The 19,844-nt window shown below is 45.9% G+C and overlaps 1 long non-coding RNA gene across 2 annotated transcripts in view; it reads right to left on the reverse strand.

Annotated features, from left to right (window-relative positions):
• LOC128324613 (uncharacterized) overlaps positions 1-10,667 on the reverse strand; it is a 53,767-nt gene extending 43,100 nt beyond the window's left edge. For both annotated transcript variants that reach the window (XR_008306985.1, XR_008306986.1), the window contains exon 1: positions 10,590-10,667. This is a non-coding gene — a long non-coding RNA (uncharacterized LOC128324613). The remainder of the gene's footprint in view (positions 1-10,589) is intronic.
• Positions 10,668-19,844: the final 9,177 nt, after the last annotated feature.

Here is a 19,844-nt window from a genome sequence, read left to right on the forward strand (position 1 = left end):
TGTTATAATTGATATTTCAAAGGAGAATAGTTCAAGAAATACTCAACATATTTTTTCATTCCAAAGCAATGAGAGCATGTACAGCTCTGGGGATCTTATAGATACACACACACACTCAGAAGGATCGGGGAAGAAAGTATATTACCTGTTGGTGCAATAAAGGTTGCTTACATGTGAATCCCCACTGGTACTACATCCAGTAGCAGAGATATAGGAAGATGCTGAAAGGCATCATCTCATACTGCTCAAGAGGAGGCAATAGTAAACCCCTCCTGTATTCTACCAAAGAAAACCACAGGGCTCTGTGGTCGCCAGGAGTCAAAATCAACTTTACGGCACACTTTACATGTGAAAACCAGCTTTTTAAAGAGTCTGCCATATCTGCAATAAATTTATTTATTATTATTTTATTTATTAAAACATTTTTATACTGCCCCAAACTTACTAAATTTGACAAAATAGTGGCACGCTGCCTACTTGCTGTGTGCCAAATTTCAGACAGACTGTATGAATAGAATCTGACTGATAGAATATTCAGAGCTTATAATGATGGAATGCAATTTTTACATCTCACTTTAACTATTCAGGCATTACTGTGTCTGTATAATTATGGGATGTGTTTTGTGTTGGGTTTTGTGGTTATTTTAGCAAAGCGCCAACAAAAGAAGCTACCCACTCCAGTTACAGAGTAGAGTGCAGAGTTTAGTTGTTGTAGCTATTTAAAGAACATACATGGAGATTGTTGTACAATCCAAATACTAAGTTGATTTATTGGTGAAGTACATTTGAGATAGGAAAGACCTATTCTATCTATTGGCTTTGTAATGAATAGGTAGGGAAAGAGAGATATGTTTCCACCTTCTCTCTATGAAGAAAGGAAGAGGACTGATTCACCACAGGAAATACCTGAGGAGTCAAGGCAGGGGTCATGGAGTAGAGGCGAGCAGGGACAGGTATGAAGACCCTCACTAACCACCTCTACTCCCAATGCCCCTAGTGGTCATTAAGATAGTCGGTGCAAAAAGTTGATGCACTGGAACTCCATATCCAACATTTTGTGACTTGGGTGAAATCATTATAAACCAAGAAACAAAGTCCATCTAAGATCACAGGCATCTCTGAGCAGAAAAGGACATAACTTAAAAATAGTGACTGACATCCTAATGAAGCACCTGTGCAACAGGAGCAGCATGCTTCTGAAAATGTCAGCTAACTCAGCTCCACCACTGGCTCAGCTGTGAGGGCAAATTTTAATGACTTCTCCTTCCCCAGGAAACACTCTGTGCCACCCAAAAATATGTCCCTGACTGTCATGAGGCCCTCAGGGTAATATTTTTGTTTGACACAGAGGGGTTCCGGAGAAGGGGAGGTCAATGAAATTTATTGCACATGTGCACACACACACACACACACACACACACACTAACACTAACACTAACACTGGTGCAGTGTTAGAGTTGAAACTCTTTGGAAGCACTGGTACTAGACTGGTGATTCTTCCAATGCACCTGTCAGGGCCAGCCTGCCTGTATGGGTGACCTGTATGATCACTGAAGGCACCAAGTTTTAAGGGACACCAGTGCACCAACACCCCACTGTGCACCCCACCCCACAGTGGGCCTCCACTGATGAGGCAATGGCAGCAGTGGAGGGGAAGGAGGCAGAGGAGACTGGAGAGGAGGCAGTGGTGGTGGAGCCTGGTGCAGTCCAGTTTGGGCCATGGCAAGTGTGTGCCCTAGTGTAGGCAGCAGTACCAACTCTGTGTGCCCAGGCATGCTGTCTGCCCACTTGCCCACTGGCCTCTCTCTCTCCTCCAGTGCTCAGGTGCAAATGAGCCGCATGCCTGGCAGAGTTGTGTGCCAGCCTCCTAGTGCTGAGGGGACAGGGTGGCTCTGGGCTTGAGGACTGAGGAGGAGGAGGAGCGCACCATTGAGCATATGCAGGGCTCCTCATTTCTTGTCTGGGGGTGCGGCATCAAAGTCATTCTTTGCCTAGGGCACCAAAAAAAACCCAGGGCCAATCCTCAAGCACCAGTGCTTCATTAGTCAGGATGTCAGTTACTATTTGATGACAATTATACACGGGTACTTCTGGTATCTTCAGGTACAGCTTATAGCTGTTAGATTGACTAGATGGGTTGGACTTACATTTGTTCAACACAAAGCTCCTAAACATTGCCATTTCCCTAAGGGAGCATAGCCCACTTTCTGGTGAGCGTGAGAACTACCAGGCTTGCAGGCAAGCCCAGTGCCCTCAAAGCAGGTAACCCGATTACGGAGCCCTCCCCTTAGACGAGGTTAGCTGAGCGAGCCCTCCACTAACCCCGTCTATTTGATCGTGTATTGCTGCGGCATGGCTCTGTGCCATGGCAAACACATGAAGAGACCTCCGCCGGGAGGCTGAAATAAGCCTCCTGGCCCTGGATCCTCACAACCCGCACTGGCTCCATGATGGAGCCGGCAGCTGTGTGGGCAGCCAATTCAGTTGCCCAGGGCTTCCTGCCTGATCGTCCGTGGGGAGAGCAGGCTAAGGCCTCTCTCCCCGCTAACCCGCTCTCAGCGTGTCTCACCGATCATGAGATTCGCCTCAACGTGGTATAGTGGCTAGAATGTTGGACTAGGACTGGGAAAATCCAAATTCATGTCCCAATTCTGCTTTGAAACTCACTGGGTGACTCTGGACCAGTCAGTTATCTCTGAGTCTAATCTATCTCACAGGGTGGTTGTGAGTATAAACATAACCACGTACACCACTCTGAGCTCCTTGGAGGCTGAGCAAGATCTAAATGTAGAAACAAACAAACAAATAAAATGGTGGTTTGAGAGGCAGGGAGTCACAATTACCTGCAGCACTCCATGAGCCATACTCTGTAGTGACCTACATGGCATAGTGGTTAGAGTGTTGTACTAGGACCCGAATTCAAATCCCCATTTGACCATGAAGCTCACTAGATGACTTTGGGCCTTTATCTCTCAGCGTAACCTACCTCACAGGGTTGTTGTGAGGACAAACATAACCATGTACACTGCTCTGGGCTGCTTGGTGGAAGAGCGGGATATAGATGAATGAATGAATGAATGAATGAATAAAATTAAATCAACTCCAAATCTTAGCGCACCAGCCATCAATTAATAGTCAATCGACAGTCTCATATTACAAATGGAAAACACTGAAACTAAGGGCTTCGAAAGAGCCTGCAAATATAGAAGATGAAAGCTTACTCAGTATCCAGACACACCCACAGATTTTCATTGTCTTTTCCCGTTGGATCTGATGATCAGCTCACATGGGCAGCAGGTTCCTCCCATGATTTCTGCTGCGCCACCTACTGGCCCGCATTTTCCTTCAGTGATTAATTCACATTCACCAGAAAAGTAGTTTCAAAAGTGGTGTCATCACTTGACATGTTTCTAATCTAACCAGTGCTTCCAGAATGCAGGTGGGATTCTTGGAGTATTTGTCCTCTTGTGCAAATGCCGGGCACTGGCAATGCCTCATCAGAAGCCCATAGTAGCACAGGTGGATCCATACCAGCCTGCAGCAGCACTGGTTGATCACCACCACGCGCGAGAGACTGCGCAGCGCAACATGCTTTTAAATAAGCAAAAGGACATTGCATATTACTTTCAGTGCAGGGCTAAGGGCAGGGCTGTGTGTACACTCCTACACCATGGAAAAAGACAGACCAAACAGGTCAGGATGTGAATCAGGGCTCTTCTGGATGGACACTTCTGTGGTTCTACCAATTCTACTCCCAATCCTGCTGAGACTCACATCTTCAGCAATCTGTGTCTTGGGCTACCTATGGCCTAACACTGACAACATCATTGTCAAATTCAGCAGACTCCAGTGGGTACCACAAATGTCGCTTTTCTGTATGTCATGTCAAATGGACAAAAGCTAAATGTCTTCCATGTTCGGGAGTGCAAGCAATTTCCTATTCTACCCCCACCACACCATGCTATGCTCCTATCATGTGTAAATCTGACAGCTTTACCTCTTGAGACTTCTTCCTTCTCTTACTGCATTAAACGGAGGGAACATGTGATGGAGCACATGCCTTGAGTGTAGCCGGTCATAGAAGTGGGATAGCTGCACATTTAATGAACATCCATCCCTACTGAAAATCACCATCTGGACATTATGAAACAGATCATGATTTGGGGCATACAGAAAGCCTGTGGCAGAGCAAAGAAATGCAGGCTCATGTTCTCTGAATAGATGATGGCTTTCTTTCCTTCAGTACATTATACTGAAATGAAAACTGTTCAACTGGAGGTGGAGTAGAATGTGAAAAGATGCAAGCCATTATTGGAATTGAATTCAAGACGTGACAACTTTAGTTTTGCAAATTGATTATTACAACAGGACCAGAGAAACAAAAATCTGAAAGGGCTATAATGATGAGGATGAAAAGTAAGGAGGATTTACATAAGAACACAAAAACAGCCCTACTGGATCAGGCCCAAGGCCTATCTAGTCCAGCATCTTGTTTCACACAGTGGTCCACCAGATGCCTCTGGGGAACCCACAGGCAAGAACTGAGGGCATGCCCTCCTGCCGTTGCTCCCCTGCAACTGGTATTTAGAGGCATCCTGCCTTTGAGGCTGGAGGTGGCCTATAGCCCTCTGACTAGTAACCAATGATATACCTGTCCTCCATGAATTTATCCAAACCCCTCTTAAAGCCATCCAGGCTGTCGGTTGTCACCACATCTTGGGGCAGAGAATTCCATAGGTTTATTACGCATTGTGAGAAAATGTACTTCCTTTTGTCTATCCTAAATTTCTTGGCAGTCAGTTATATGGGATGACCCCCTAGTTCTAGTGTTATGAGAGAGGGAGAAAAAATTCTCTCTATCAATTTTCTCCACTCCACGCATGATTTTATAGACCTCTATCATGTCTCCCCTCAGTCATCTTTTTCCTAAACTAAAAAGCCCCAGGTGTTGTAGCCTTGCCTCATAAAGAAAATGCTCTAGGCTCCTGATCATCTTGGTTGCCCTCTTCTGCACCTTTCCCAGTTTTACAATGTCCTTCTTAAGATATGGTGACCAGAAATGTATGCAGTACTTCAAATGTGGCCACATCATAGTTTTGTATAAGGGCATTATAATATTAGCAGCTTTATTTTAAAACCCCTTCCTAATGATTCCAAGCATGGAATTGGCCTTTTTCACAGCTGCCACACATTGAGTTGACACTTTAAATGAGCTGTCCACCATGACCCCAGGAGCCTTCACCTGGGCAGTCACTGACCCATCAGCGTATAGTCAATATAGTGTTATGGCCAACATGGCCAAGGTTAGTGGACTGGACCCAGAATTTGGTTCAGAATTCAGGCCTATTTCCGATAACCATGTTCAGCTCAGAGAGGCACTGATACAAGGACGCACTCAACTCTGAATGAACTGATCAGTACATGGCATCTAGGCCTCATGACTTGCTTTTGTGACAAATGGTAATTGCTTTGAAAAGGTAAGGGTAAGCCAGCATTTCCTATGAAAAGGTGTTTCACAGTGTTTGTGCAGCTTGTAATCAAGAAACACAATGGCCAGGCTTGTTTTCCTGTCTCACATATATTCAAATGCTATCCCTGTGGAATGCCTTTACAAATGCATGTTAGGTAGATTTACACACACACAAGTAATTTGATTTGTATCTCACATAGAGTTTAGATCTCTTCCTCCTCACCTTTCTGACTTCTAACACTCTTTGTAGCAAGAGGTGCCAGGGGTCTGCCTGTTAAGCAAAGACAAACCAACAGCTTAAGAAATGCAGATGTTCTGAGAACACAAGAATACAATATTTTCTGATAGCAGCTAACAGGAGATGGAACCCAAATCCTGTTTATCCTGGACTGAACTAATATCCTGCACTGATTGATAATTGTCAGGAAACAGGATCTAGAGGCTAACAGCAATTTACACTTTTGAGATTCATGACAGATCAAAAGGACCAGCTTGTATAAAAGGAGCCACCTCAGACACGGCCAGGCAGCAAGCTTTGCCTAAACAGCAGACCTTTGCACAAGAGCGATCCCCAGAGTTAGCTGCTCAAGCTGAGGGGCTGAAGCAGGAATTCTATCCGTGGGTAGGGACTGTCTGTGACCTTCTGTTGCGTAGTGAGAAGTCAAGACTACCCAGCCATGGCTCGCTCTCGCTCTCTGTCTTGTTCTGAGCATCTACCACTAGCCTGCTGGACTGCCTGAGCCTGCATCATTCCCAAGCCTCGTGCCCTAAGCAACAAACAAATCCTTTTGAAGCCTTCTTCATGAAACAGGTGAGATGTCTATTCAACGAACAGCCTAGCCTGCTCCCCACTTCCCTCCTCCCTACTAATCACCGCCATCCCTTTCCTAAGCCCCTCCTTCTTTCTTCTCTCTTGGATGACCTGTTTGAATTTTATCCTGATGAGCATCTTTCTATAATAAAGCCCCACTGAACTTTCTGAGTGTGTCTTCCTCTGTCTCTGTTTGCACGCCCAGATCCCACATGGTCACCATCTCCAAGAACAAATGCAGTTTATATATGATATGATTTTGCCTCTTTCCCTCTGAGCATATACAGAGTGTGAAACCAGGAGTAGCTCACAACAAGATGTGAAGTTGGGGTTTTTTTTGCTCCAATATGCATCACTTTACACTTTTTAACATTGTACTGCATTTGACAATTTTTGCCCACTCACCCAGTCTGGAGAGATCCTTTTGAAGTTCCTCACAATCTATTTTGGATTTCACTACCCTAAATAGTTTGGTTTCATCTGCAAATTTGGCCACCTCGCTGCTTACTCCAAATTTTAGATAATTTATGAAAAAGTTAAAGAGCACTGGTCCCAGTACAGATCCCTGGGGGACCCCACTTCTTAATTCCCTCCATTTAGAGAACTATCCATTTATTCCCACCCTCTGGTTCCTGTCTTTCAACCAGTTTCCGATCCACACATGAACTTGTCCCCTTATCCCATTACTTCTAAGTTTGCTCAAGAGTCTTTGATGAGGAACTTTGTTGAAAGCTTTTTGAAAGTCCAGAGCAGGTATACTATGTCAACTGGATCCTTTTATCCACACACCTAGTGAAATTCTCAAAGAACTCCAAAAGGTTAGTGAGGCAAGACTTACCTTTGTAGAAGCCATGCTGATCCCGCCCCGCCCTGGATCCCATTTTGAAAATCGGTGTTACATAGGCTACTTTCCAGTCCTCTAGTACAGAGCCTGATTGTAGGGATAAGTTATATATTTTTGCAAGAAGGTTGGCAATTTCACATTTGTGTTATTTAAGGACTCTTGGGTGGATGCCATCTGGCCCTGGTGATTTGTTAATTTTTAATTTTTCCAGACAGTTTAGAATGCAGTCTCTCATCACCTCTATCTGACTCAGTTCTTTGGCCTCAGTCCCTGAGAAGCTCAGTTCAGGCACAGGTATTTGTTGTTTTTGCTGTTGTTGTATATGCTCAGTATCCTCTGCTGTGAAGACAGATGGTTTAACTTCTCTGCAATATCCATTTCCTCCTTAATAACCCTTCCACTCCCTCATCATCTAACGGTTCAACCATGTCCCTGGAGGCTTTTCACACACGGCTTTTATTTCAAATCCACTCCTGGTTGGAGTGAGCCAGTCCACATATTAGTTGGATTTACCCCGAGGTCCCTGTGGGCTATCAGGGACTAGGACAGACAGGACTTCATTTCCCCCCGAATGGAGGCTGCAAATTCTGGCTTGGCGCAAAGTATGTCCAGTTTTAAAAAATCCTCTAGTTTTAGAGGCTTGGGGGGGGGGAATTCATATCCCAGTGCCTAACAAATCTAAACCCCTCCTCCTGGCACCACCGTCTCATCCAAGCACTCAGACCCCTCAGCTCTGCCTGTCTCACTGGCCCCACACATGGAACAGGTATCATTTCTGAGAATGCTATCTTGCGGGTCCTGGACTTCAATATGCTACCTAGCAGCCTAAATTGGGCTTCCAGGGCCTCCCGACTACATTTCCCAACATCATTGGTGCTGACATGCAGCACAACAGCTGACTCCTCCCTTGCACTGCATAACAACTTATCTAGATGCCGCGCGCAACCTTTGCACCAGGCAGCCAAGTCACTGTGTGGTTTATTCACGGGTCACAGACCCATCTCTCTATGTCCCTAATGATCAAATCCCCTGTGCGAGAAGATATGGGCTCATCATTCATGGAAGCGGTCCCTTCTAAGGGAGCATTTCCTTCTTCCTCAGAATGATGTCCTCCTTCCCTGAGACCTTCATTCTCCCTGACAGTGAAGGAGCCATCAGTCTTGGAGTGGAATGCCTCTATCACATCCCTGAAGGTCTCTTCCATGTACCTCTTGGATTCTCTGAGCTTCTCCAGATCCGCCACCTTGGTTTTGAGGGAACAAATGTGTTCCCTGAGAGCCAGGAGCTCCTCATACATGTGACACTCTGTGCAATACACTGTGAACCGCCCCCTCTCCTGCTGGCTTTCTATTTTCATAACTGGTTTTGTTGGCTGTTCAGAGTATTTGGAGATTGTTTATTTGAAAGTTAGGTCTTAGCTGTAGTTGTCAGCTATTCAACAGTTTAACTGTTTAAACTTTTTCCTGAGAATATGAAAGAGGGAGTAGTTCTTACCTTCTCTTCCTGCTGGTCTCCCTTGTGATCAGCGGACCTCCTTTCTAGCTCCCCAACACACCTCCCTGCCAAATTCCATACAAAACTCCTATGACCCTGTTTGCGAATTCCTGTTCGCTAATTTTCCTGGCCATTGCCTCTTATATGGACAGTAGGCTTCAAAATGATTTGAAACATATAATTGGCATATCCTGTTTCACAAAGGATAGTTTGTAATGTGGATCTACTGATGAGAAGCTAAAGAGCTTCTGAAAGTCACCTATATTGGTCACCTGTGAACAGAACTGGTCAGTCTAGGTGCATACTCAGTGGAATAGGAGTTTTCAGGCTGGCTTGATTCTGAAGAAATCCATCATGACATCTACAAAAAGAGCCTGGGCTTGGCTGATCTGCCAAGGGATTTTCCATCCAGAAAGTTCTTTTTGCTCCACTTCTTCTTTTTTTTACACACACAAAATCTATGGAAATGCTGCATTTGTGGAAGCTCCTGGACAATATTTCGCTTTTAGCTGTTATAAAAATGAAAATAATTGTGAAAGCAGAGAGAAATCTGCAGCTGCTCCAGGCTATTCATGCCATAAGAGATCCCATCAGGCCCTCTTTATTGTTGCAGTTTTTGGCAAATTATTTTCTTATCGCACACAACCTATTCACTTCTGTTCCTGCATAACCACTTAGGCTCATAAAGCAGTGGGTCAGCAACAGTTTAGCATATAGCACATGGATCGCCTGGCCTTGGGGAGCACTGGTGCCTGCCCCTCCGAAAAGCAGCAACTGGAGTCAATAAAAATCTGGCCTGGGCAGGCCAGACTATTAGCAAGCCCAGCTCTGTCACTCTTCGCATGGTTTGTTTTGTGCTTAGCACAACCCTCCTGGTACTGCCATCAGGTCTCACCTTATGGAATGGAAATAAGTGTGCTGCCTTCCCAAGAGCAGACTGCATTGCCAGAGCCTTCTCTTTGAGGGACACACTCATAAGAAGGGGACAGCAGCAAAACAAAACGTACATGTCAGGCATGCAGAATGTGCAATCCGCTTTTGATGGGCAGCAGCGCTGCAGTGTCGGCCAGTCCAGGCAACGTGTTTATTGCGCCCGGAACACATGTGCTACTGGACAAATGCTCTGGCATCTTCAGCGTGGGCAGAGAGCATGCCACTCTGATTATACTAGCCCATTAGGGAAGCCATTTGAAGAAAAATATTTAGCAATTTGGAAAGAAGCAAGGTTCCAGAATGGCTTGTTTCTGCGTGACAGCCTGCCATGTACAGATGAAAGGGAAGGCTTATAACAAATTTTCATTACGCACAAATAATAATTAAAAAAAAAAAGCCAGAGGAAGAAAAAAGCAACAGCAGGCAGAGCAAGTGCTTTGAGGCAGAGAGGTGTGGCCAGAAATTTACCCAGGAGGCCACAAAGGAGACTCAGCAAAACAAATCAATCAATCTCTCAATCACTCACACTTACATAGCGCCCTTTATGGAAACGGCAATCAGCGCCTGACAGCCTGTCAGGTTTCGGCCTTCAAGTCCTTGCCTGCTAACTATTCATTAAGTTCACCAACATGCAACCTACAGATCTAGGCTCCCCCTCGGCGTCCTTGCTCACCTTCCCGTAACAGCTTTCAGCTCTCAATAGAAAAACAGTCTGCACACTGCGTCGCTGTGACTGAGGTAGGTGGCAACATGCGGCCCTGGAGTCATTGTAAACAACATGGGCCTATTCAGAACGGCTTTGTTTCTATCCTTGGCTGCAGATTTGGATCCAGCATTTAGCATCTGAGTCAATCCTTCCAGGAGCTGTACTGCAGTAATTGAAGCATCTCAGAGTGAGGTTTTATTTGTTGTTGTTGTTTGCTATGTCCACGGCTGCTAACTTGCACAGGGGAATAAATAAATAAATCTACAACTCACAAAGTTCTGAGAGCAAATGTGGCCTCTGAGAGAAGAGACCTGAACAAAAGAGAACTCACCCACTCGAACCCCTTCCTTCTTCATATTTGACTCTAATTGTTCTTTGTTAGCGGATTCCACTGACTGATACCACAAGGTCTTATGAGGGGAAGTGGAATGACAAGAACAGATGTTATTCAACATGGACGATAAGGACTGAAGCTATAGTCTGCTCTGACACCGGGCAAAATGAGTATTCGCCAGCCTCACACAGGAGGACCGTATGATGGCGTGCTCTTCACTATTTTTCAAGTGGGGGCCACTTTGGCAAAAATCCCTTCAGTTTGAGAGCCACCTCACACGGCACTGTGCTTTTCTCCGTGCTGGGAGGGCGCTTTAAGAGTGACAGAAACCTCTCTTAAGAGCTCTAGGAGGAAAGCACGGGGAAGGACTACACTTCCCAGCACTCCGTGCATGCCATCCAAGATGGCGCAGGGGTTCAAGAGGGCTCAGTTTCCCTTGAAGGAGTCCCTGAGCTGGGCAAAGTGCAGCCGTGCATGATGAGAATGGTCAGCTCCACATGGTGCCAGGAGGACCGTGCAGAGTATTTCTCTTGGGCCGAAGCTTCATGCAGGCCCAGTAAACAATTAGTCAAGGAGGGTTGATGAGGGCCACCTCTGGACCCTGGGCCTTACAGTGAAGAACATTGATATAATGAAGCAACACACCATTGCCATGCACTCTTTGTGGGGTTGTCCAAGGACTGGAAACTTCCATTGGCACAGAATGCTGCACCCCCAGCTGGTGATGGGTTGGAAGTTTGAACCAGCATGGCAGCAGAGATGTAATGAGAGGTTTTCTGGTTTTAGCCACTTTTATGTTTTACGTCTTAGTACAACTTTGAAAAAGGATCACATTTATTTGAAATGTGTCAGGCTCACAAAATATCCCATTCAGCCATAAAACATTCCAGAAGCAAGTAAAGATGATCTGTAATCTAAAAACCTTCGGTTTAAGATGAGAGTTAAGATGCTTTACGTTTTCACTCATGCTCTAAAAAGATTGGCTATTGCAGGTTAAGGTGCCCATCTTAACTTCCGTGCCATATAAGCTGTAAAGTCTTTGTGCCATCTGGTATATGATGATGGATGGCATTAGAAATGAGGCTCCATGCACCCACACTTTACCTCGATCAGAGATGCATCGGGCAGAAATTTATCAGGGGCATCTCTCAGAAATGATTAGGGAAACTGCACCTGTTAAATGTCTGTCTGGATGCATCCCTCCCCAGCCCAATGTCCAACTGAAAGGCCAAGGCAAAGTGTGGGTGCATGGAGGCATTCCTTAACATGTGCTTTTAATTTCAGTAGGATAACTTTGAGTAATGTTCCACATTATGTCAGTCACTATCTCTTTCTTGCTGTATTCTCTACAGAGTAGGAGAAGATGGGTTATTGGCATTTTTGTTTTAAATATACTATCAGATCTTATGCCTTGTGGGATGCTTTGACTAATGTCAGATTCTTTGAGAACAATCTATGTGCTGGGTGGAGTGCTGGTGGGTTGACCTCGCAGGATTTTTACATCGTTTTCCACTCCGATTTTTAAAAGGACTTTCCCATTATTCTCCCCTCCCCCAAGACCATATCTCAGGGACTGTTTAACTGTTCCCTCATTATATGGAAGCAAGTCCCACTGACTTTCATGGAGTTTCACGCTTCCTTCTGTTGGGAATTCTCTCTGGTAAGAGAAACCTTTTTCATTATAGCAGAGTGCACAGAGGCACAACACAGCGGAATTTGGTTAGGCATGCGTGTATGCTGGGAGTAAATTAACTTGGAGCCAGTTCATAGTTTCAAATCAATATAAATGATATTTATTAGAGAACTCCATTCTGGATAGGAAAGTGAGGAGTTAGGATCTCTAATCTATCTATCTAGCTGGATGCAGATGGATTCTGCATCTCTGCGCACATGGTGCAGGGGAGAGGAGCTTGCATGTTACAAGGTAGAAGGAACAGGAAGAAGAAGGAAGAGAAAGGAAGTGGCTGGAAGGAAGGAAGTCCCTCAGATTAGCAATCTACATATCAGAGGGATAGTGTCAGAGCAGAGATGGGATGACCAATGTCTTGACCCTCTAGCCCTCTGACTCACTAGTCTGTCCCATGTCATTGAGACAAGAGACAGCGTATAGTCCTTCACTTCCAACACCTTCTAGGTGAGCAGGATCATTTATCAAAATGCTGCTGGGAAAGGCATGTGTACTCCAGCCCAGTATCCTCTTTCTCACAGTGCTCCGCTATATGCTTCCAGAAAGCTCCAAAGAAGTTCAGCAAGAATATCCCAGAAACAATTCCCACCCAGGGCCAACAAACTATTGTGGCATAGACTGACCTTGCACATGGAGGTTCTACATGAGAGCTCAACCACCTGTGAATATGGAGGCTTCATTTCTTAAGTATGACCTAGTGAGGCTTCCATATTTATTGGCAGTTTGGCTCTGATGTTGAACCTCCATATCAAGAGCAGTCTACACCAGAGTGATGGTTTCTTGGTGCTGGGTGGGAATGGTTTTTAGGATTTCCTTTAGGAGGTTCCTCCTTTGGAACTTCCTAGCATGGGGTCCTTGGTCCCAGTCTTATACATTTTTACTCAGAAGTAAGCCCCAGAGAAATAAATGGTGCCCCCATTTCTGTGCTTTGCTGATGGGCTGGGAGGAAGGGGAAAAAAGAACCCACATTCTTGCCTATTATCTCTCCTGGTACAGATTCCTATGTATGTTTACTCAGAAGTAAGCTACAGTGGGATCAATGGACTTACTTTCTAGTAATTTATTCCAAGCTTTGCCGAGGGCCTCTACTTCCCCACTTTTGGTGGGGGTGAGAGAAAGGAGGCAGAGGGAGAAAACAAATATCCATGACTGGAAAGGGAGAGGGAGGCATGGTTGTTTAACTATAAAAGCGCCAGAGTGCTCATAAAGGTAAAGTGTGTCGTCAAGTTGGTGTCGATTCCTGGCGACCACAGAACCCTGTGGTTTTTCTTTGGTAGAATATAGGAGGGGTTTACCATTGCCATCTCCTGTGCAGTATGAGATGATGCCTTTCAGCATCTTCCTATATCGCTGCTATAGAACCCATAGTCTGGGAAACATACCAATGGGAATTCGAACAGGTGACTTCTGGTTTACTAGTCAAGTCAGACTCAGTGGGCAGACTCAGTTATGCTGTTAGCTAACTTTCCCTTAATTATTTTCCCTGTCATTATGGGGATTTCGAACAGTAATTACTCAAAAGTAACTAGATTGATGTTTTCCAAACCAGCAAAAGGCGCCAGTCCCATATGGACCTGAATTTGGGGGGAATGCTAAAAAGATGTCAGACATTAAAAAATATACATTGAGGCGATTCTCAAGACAGCCAAAAAGCGGGCTAAGGGAGCCTAGCCCGCTTTTTGGCGGTTGTGTGCTACCATGGGAGCCGAGTGGCTCCCGGTAGCAAACCACCTTAATTACCCATCCCCTTAGCCCAGGTTAGTGGAGCAAGTGCTCAGCTAACCAGGGTTAACGGGTTGTGTGTTGCCGCACAGCTGCAACTCATAAGTAGACCCTTGACCAGGAGGCTAAAAAGCAGCCTCCCAGCTCAGGGGTCTCTCCAACATGCTCTGCGCGGTCATGGAGAGCATGCTGGAACTTCCAGGGGCTGCGTGGTCCCCGAACCCGCAAGCCCCTGCCAGTTCCATAACGGAGCTGGCAGTCGTGTAGGTGGCCGATCCGGCAACCCAGGGCAGACTGCAGGATTGTCTGTGGGGGGAGCGGGCCCGCTCTCCCTGCTTAACCCCATCTGGCGGTTCCCGCTGATCGTGGGAACTGCCTCCTTTTTCACACAATGCATAATCCACTTGTGGAATTCTCTGCCACAAGATGTGGTGACAGCCAACAACCTGAATGGCTTTAAGAGGGGTTTGGATAACTTCATGGAGGAGAGGTCTATCAATGGCTACTTGTCTGAGAGTTATAGGCCAACTCCAGCCTCAAAAGCAGGCTGCCTCTGAGTACCAGTTGCAGGGGAGTAACAGCAGGAGAGAGGGCATGCCCTCAGCTCCTGTCTGTGGCTTCCGGTGGCATCTGGTGGGCCACTGTGTGAAACAGGATGCTGGACTAGATGGGCCTTGGGCCTGATCCAGCAGGGCTGTTCTTATGTTCTTATTCCTCATCTCAACTATATTGGCATGACTGTGCCCGTATAATAATATTTATTATACACATCTGCTAGGTGGGTCTTGTTTTTGTTCTGACATTGAAGCTGATAGTCATTCTAATTCTTATTACCAGCTGAGCTTGTTCTCCCTGCTCCCAGAAGCCTCCCTGGTTGCAACTGCATCTCCAGGCTTGGAGACTGCACTTTTGCTATGCTCAGGAGCTGCATCGCAATGTGAGCTCCCAATCTATGTTATACATGGGGACAAGTCCCTTAGTTGGCAGTGGACTAGTCACCCCTAGATTTGACTACAAGCCCCACAAATGGGAAAGGGGATTAGCTTTACACTCTTTATGAGGGGTGCCCAGCTAAACAGACTCCCAGGACTAGCTACTGCCTTGGAATGAAATCTAAACTGCCCTCTCCCTCTCACAAAGAGAGACAATACCTGGCCATAAGGCCAGGGAGAAAAGACAGAGAAGACAAGGGCAACTGCAGCCTCCATTACAATAGGGATGAGTCAGTGATGTAACTTTGAAGAGGTGCCCATTGAAACTCTTGAAACAGTTATTGGGAAGCCCTTCCCAGCACAGGATATTCTTTAAACGCACCTGCACATTCCAATTGTCCTCACAATCAGCCATGAATACCACAGGCGATTCACACACATTCCTACTTGGGAAGGACTAAGACACAATGCATTTGTTGTCTGGGCTCCCTTGTTCCGCAGAACAGGACAAAAGACAAATGCCCTCAAGGCACGTTTTGGGATATAAGTATCCCTAATTCCCTGACCCAGTGTGCTTCCTCAACTACACCTGGGACTCCCACTGTGAAATATCTTAGTGTCCCCTTGTGCCTCTCACTCTGGACCCCAGCAGACTGCAGCAAGAGACTCCAGCCGGCCACCTTGGTGTTGCGACCCAGGACAGGTTTTTAATGACAGTTTTACAGTGTGGTTTAGGTTTTAAGGATGTTTTGTGGAATTGCTTTGAGATCTTTAACTGAAAAGCAGTCCAGAAATCCAGTAAAGAAAGAAATAAAACAAAAGGCTTCTTCTCATCCTTTTGAAAGGTATATCCTGCCTTGCGGTTTCTCCAACAACTTTTGGCGTGGCCCATGTCTTCTCTCCATGACAGTCACAAGCATTGTAAGTTCAGAGTTTATATTTTTATGAAATGTTAGACTGAAGTGTTGGAGCTGACAGTGCCTCTGTGTCTTTCAAAAGCGAGCCCCACTTTCTATCCAGCTCAAGTAGTGTAGTCACTGCCTCCTCTGTGAACGATACCATAGTGGTCGGTTAAACCCATTGGAAACCTTTACATGGGTTCTTCTAACAGCATGTTTTGCATACCACACGAGCAATGCACTTCCCAAAGGCCTGAGTGTTGGTTGTGTGGTCTGTTAAACATGCCATTAGAAATACCACCTAGGCAGAAGCTTACATTCACTGGTTTCTGGGGGAGCAACCACACAGAAAGTGGCAACTGTGCCATTCAGGGTATGTGTAAAGGGCTCTTAGACAACAGCCAGCCCAATCTGAACACAACTTTTCCAAATACGAAGTCATTTGGATCATAACCCTGCCACCTGTTATGATCTTCTGGAGAAGTCCGGTTACAGTTGCTGCCAGCTCATCTGGTGGTGACCCAGGACTGGGCTTTCTCTATGGCTGCCCCGGGGCTTTGGAATATGCTCGCCACTGAAATAAGAGCATCTCCTTCTCTGTTTGTTTTCAGGAAGACCCTTAAGACTCACCTGTTCTTGCAGGCTTTTAATCAGAATTAATTTTAATAATTTGCTTTAATAACTTTTATGCTATTGTTTTTATTGTGTTTTGTGGATTTTAATTGGTGACTTTTTATATTGTTTTAAATTTTGGACGCTGCCTAGAGATGTATATATCAGGTGGTATAAAAATATGATAAATAAATAATACATTTACTGTCTAATGTGAAAAGGATTTAAAATGCTTCAGTTATGACACTTTCCCACAAAATCCTCCTATACTCTTCTTGGGAATGCACTTTCCCCACCCAATGATAATTAAAACTGTTACAGATGAGGGGCAATATTGTCGGAAAAGTTCTACTTTCTTTTTGACAGCAGTGATGAGTCCCCTTAAATAAAATGGCAGAATCTTTAAAACCAGAACGAAAAAGCAAAACAAAACAAGTAACAGTTCTGATCTGTGGGTCTGCAGAAATGGGTGGCTGTGAAAGTCTGAAGGCAGAAAGAATGGTTGACATTTCAGATTCATTCATCCCAAACAATACTTCCATCTGGTTTCCCATCCCTTTCTTGCTGATTCTTAGAAAACAAACTATTGATTTCTCTAGCATTTTATTGGAAGCGCAGGCATAGAGATTAAAAAAGAGAGATCATGAGCAAAACTATTTACATAGAAAGATCATGTATTCGCAAAGAGCCTTCGATACAGGTCCAATATCTTCTTTAAATATATGTAGATAATTCACATGTTCCAATCATCATATTGGAACAGCATCCAACTCTTTATCTTACTGCACCAAAAAACAAAACAAAACAAAAACCTTAAAATACTTGCATCTATACCACTTCAGTCCCATTGAGGCTATTCCCACAATCACTGGAAAGTGGGCTAAGGGAGCCTGCTTCCCAGTGATCGTGGGAGCCACCAGGCCCTTGCCTTAAATGAGGTAAATGGAGCAAGTGCTCTGTTAGCCTTTTTTTTTTTTTGCTCGTGTGTTGCGGCGGTACGTGGCGACACATGAGTAGACCCCCCACTGGGAGGCTGTAGCCAGACTCCCGGGCTCAGGGGTCTGTCCAGGATGCCCCACATGCTCGTTCAGGGCATCCTGGGACTTCCGGGGGCTGTGTGGCCCCCAATTCCCACAGCACCCACTGGATCCGTGACAGTCCGCTCTCCTCGCAGACCCAACAGAAGCTCTTCTCACGGATCATGAGAAGAGCTCCATTGACTTGAACGGGACTGACACTGTGATTCTAGGCCCAATCCTACAAAAGTTAGTAGTAACACAGGCCTACTTCTCATAAACCTTTGACGATAGAGGTACCACGTGGATCTTTGAACGTTGCTTGGGAGAAACCACAGAAACAGTGTCAACATTTCTCATGTAATGTAAAGAGAGTGGGCCACAGGAAGGAGGTATGCACATACCTCTTGCCTGTGAGCTTCCCAGAGGCAATGGTGGGCCACTGTGTGAAACAGGATGCTGGACTAGATGGGCCTTGGGCCTGATCCAGCAGGGCTGTTCTTACGTTCTTGTGTTCTTATGTTCTTACATGATGCACAACCCACATGATGCGTAGCCCTCTATCAATGCTGCCATTGCTTAGGGCACGCTGACGCTGCTGTGCAAGCACGGTTTCAAAGGCAGCCTCTGTGGTATAGCAACGGGGCTGTTCCACAATGACTTTACCTTCTGGACAGCAGCAGAGCACTCTTTTCCTTTGTTTCCAAGTGTCTAGCATCCCTCCAGTGATGGCCTATTGTGCATCTGAGTGATCACAGAATGGGAGTGATTTTCACGTCTCTCCCCTCCCTCCAAAAGCCCTTCCCACTTACATAAATATATTCCTGGGGGTTGTGCAACCCTTAGAAACATATTTATGCAAGTCGAAAAGGCTTTTGAAGCGAGGGCAGTGAAGCAACAATTTCTCCCCCTCCCCTTCTACACCCACTCAGCTGTGCAAAGGGCCATCACCCTGCAGAACGTAAGCCCTTCATAAGCCAACGTACCGCTGCGCATGATGTCGGCCACCAGAAGTGCACATTTACATGTTAAAGTCACATTAAGTTTAGTAAGACGCAGGATTGACTCTCCCATTATGTTTTAGGTGGACTTTTTGGGCATAATGTTCAAATGAAGCAAACAGACGTTTAGAAATTAGTGTATCATCCCGGCAGACACATCAGAGAGACAGGACTGGCTGCAGTTCCCCATCAGAGTACACTCCAGTAGCAAGCTTGGGTTTGCTAACACATAATAAGGCTGTTCACATGACCCATAAGCTGGGGCTGGAGAGGACTCGGGCGGGGGGGGGGAGGCAGGAGTCTGCCTGCCTTCCCCCACACACTTGGAGCCATTCCCAGGCACCGAAGCACCAGGCACCCACACAACCAGTGCATGAGTGCTCCAGGAGTAGCAAGGATGAGAGGGAAATGCAGGCCGGATCCTCCTGCATCCCACAATGCCCTGCATGAGGAGCACAGCGCACTGGGGGATTTCACTGCTGCTGAGTGCTACTTCTGTCCAGTTCTATGGATGCTCAGGCTGCTGGCAGCCCAGGTGTCTACACAACTGGGCAGTGAGGGAGGAGGGCATGCACATGCTCCCTCTTACCTCATATGTATGCTAGGTTTAGAACCCAGGCTACCTGGCTGAAGAGCGCCGGGATCTGGACTGATTCCGGCACTTCTCACAATCAGTTCTACCCAGGTAGGGCTGTGCTAGTCTGGGCAGAGCTGGTCGTGAGAACAGTCTCAATACGTGGCAAAGCCCTCTGTTGCAATAACTCACTTTTGCTGCATTTTGCACATTCATTACTGATGCAAGCCTAATTCACTTCAATAGAGGGCCATTACATGGTGTTCCTTGTAACTTCCCCCTAACATTTTTTTTAATGCAAGGGGGAGGAAGAGTTGCTTAAACCTTTGCCCATTAGCTTTGTTTAGCCTACTTTCCAGTAGGCTTATGAGATCACACGGCATTCTGTGTCTGTGTCTGTGTGTCCATGTGTTCCCCCCCCCCAAAAAAAACTTTGCAACGCCTGGACCAATATGAACCAAATCAGGTATAGTTGTAGGGACACGTAGGGACACCTCAACAGCATAGTTTGTGATGATGTCATCCACCCTGATCCAAAATGGCAGGTGCATAAACATTTGAGACGAAAGTGGGCTAACTTGAGAAATGCTTGCCAATACTTAACCGATTTGAACCAAATTTGCTACAGCTACAGGGACACATAGGGATGCCCAAATGGCGTGGTGTGTGATGATGTCATCCACTCCAATTCAAGATTGTGGCCGCGTGAACATCTGAGGCACAAGTGGGCTAATTTGTGGGCTGTCTAACCGATTTAAGCCAAATTAGGTACAGTTGCAGTGAGTGACACACAGGGACACCTCAGTAGC

The sequence above is a fragment of the Hemicordylus capensis genome, chromosome 4 (genome assembly GCF_027244095.1).
Source record: "Hemicordylus capensis ecotype Gifberg chromosome 4, rHemCap1.1.pri, whole genome shotgun sequence".
NCBI classification, from domain to species: domain Eukaryota; kingdom Metazoa; phylum Chordata; class Lepidosauria; order Squamata; family Cordylidae; genus Hemicordylus; species Hemicordylus capensis.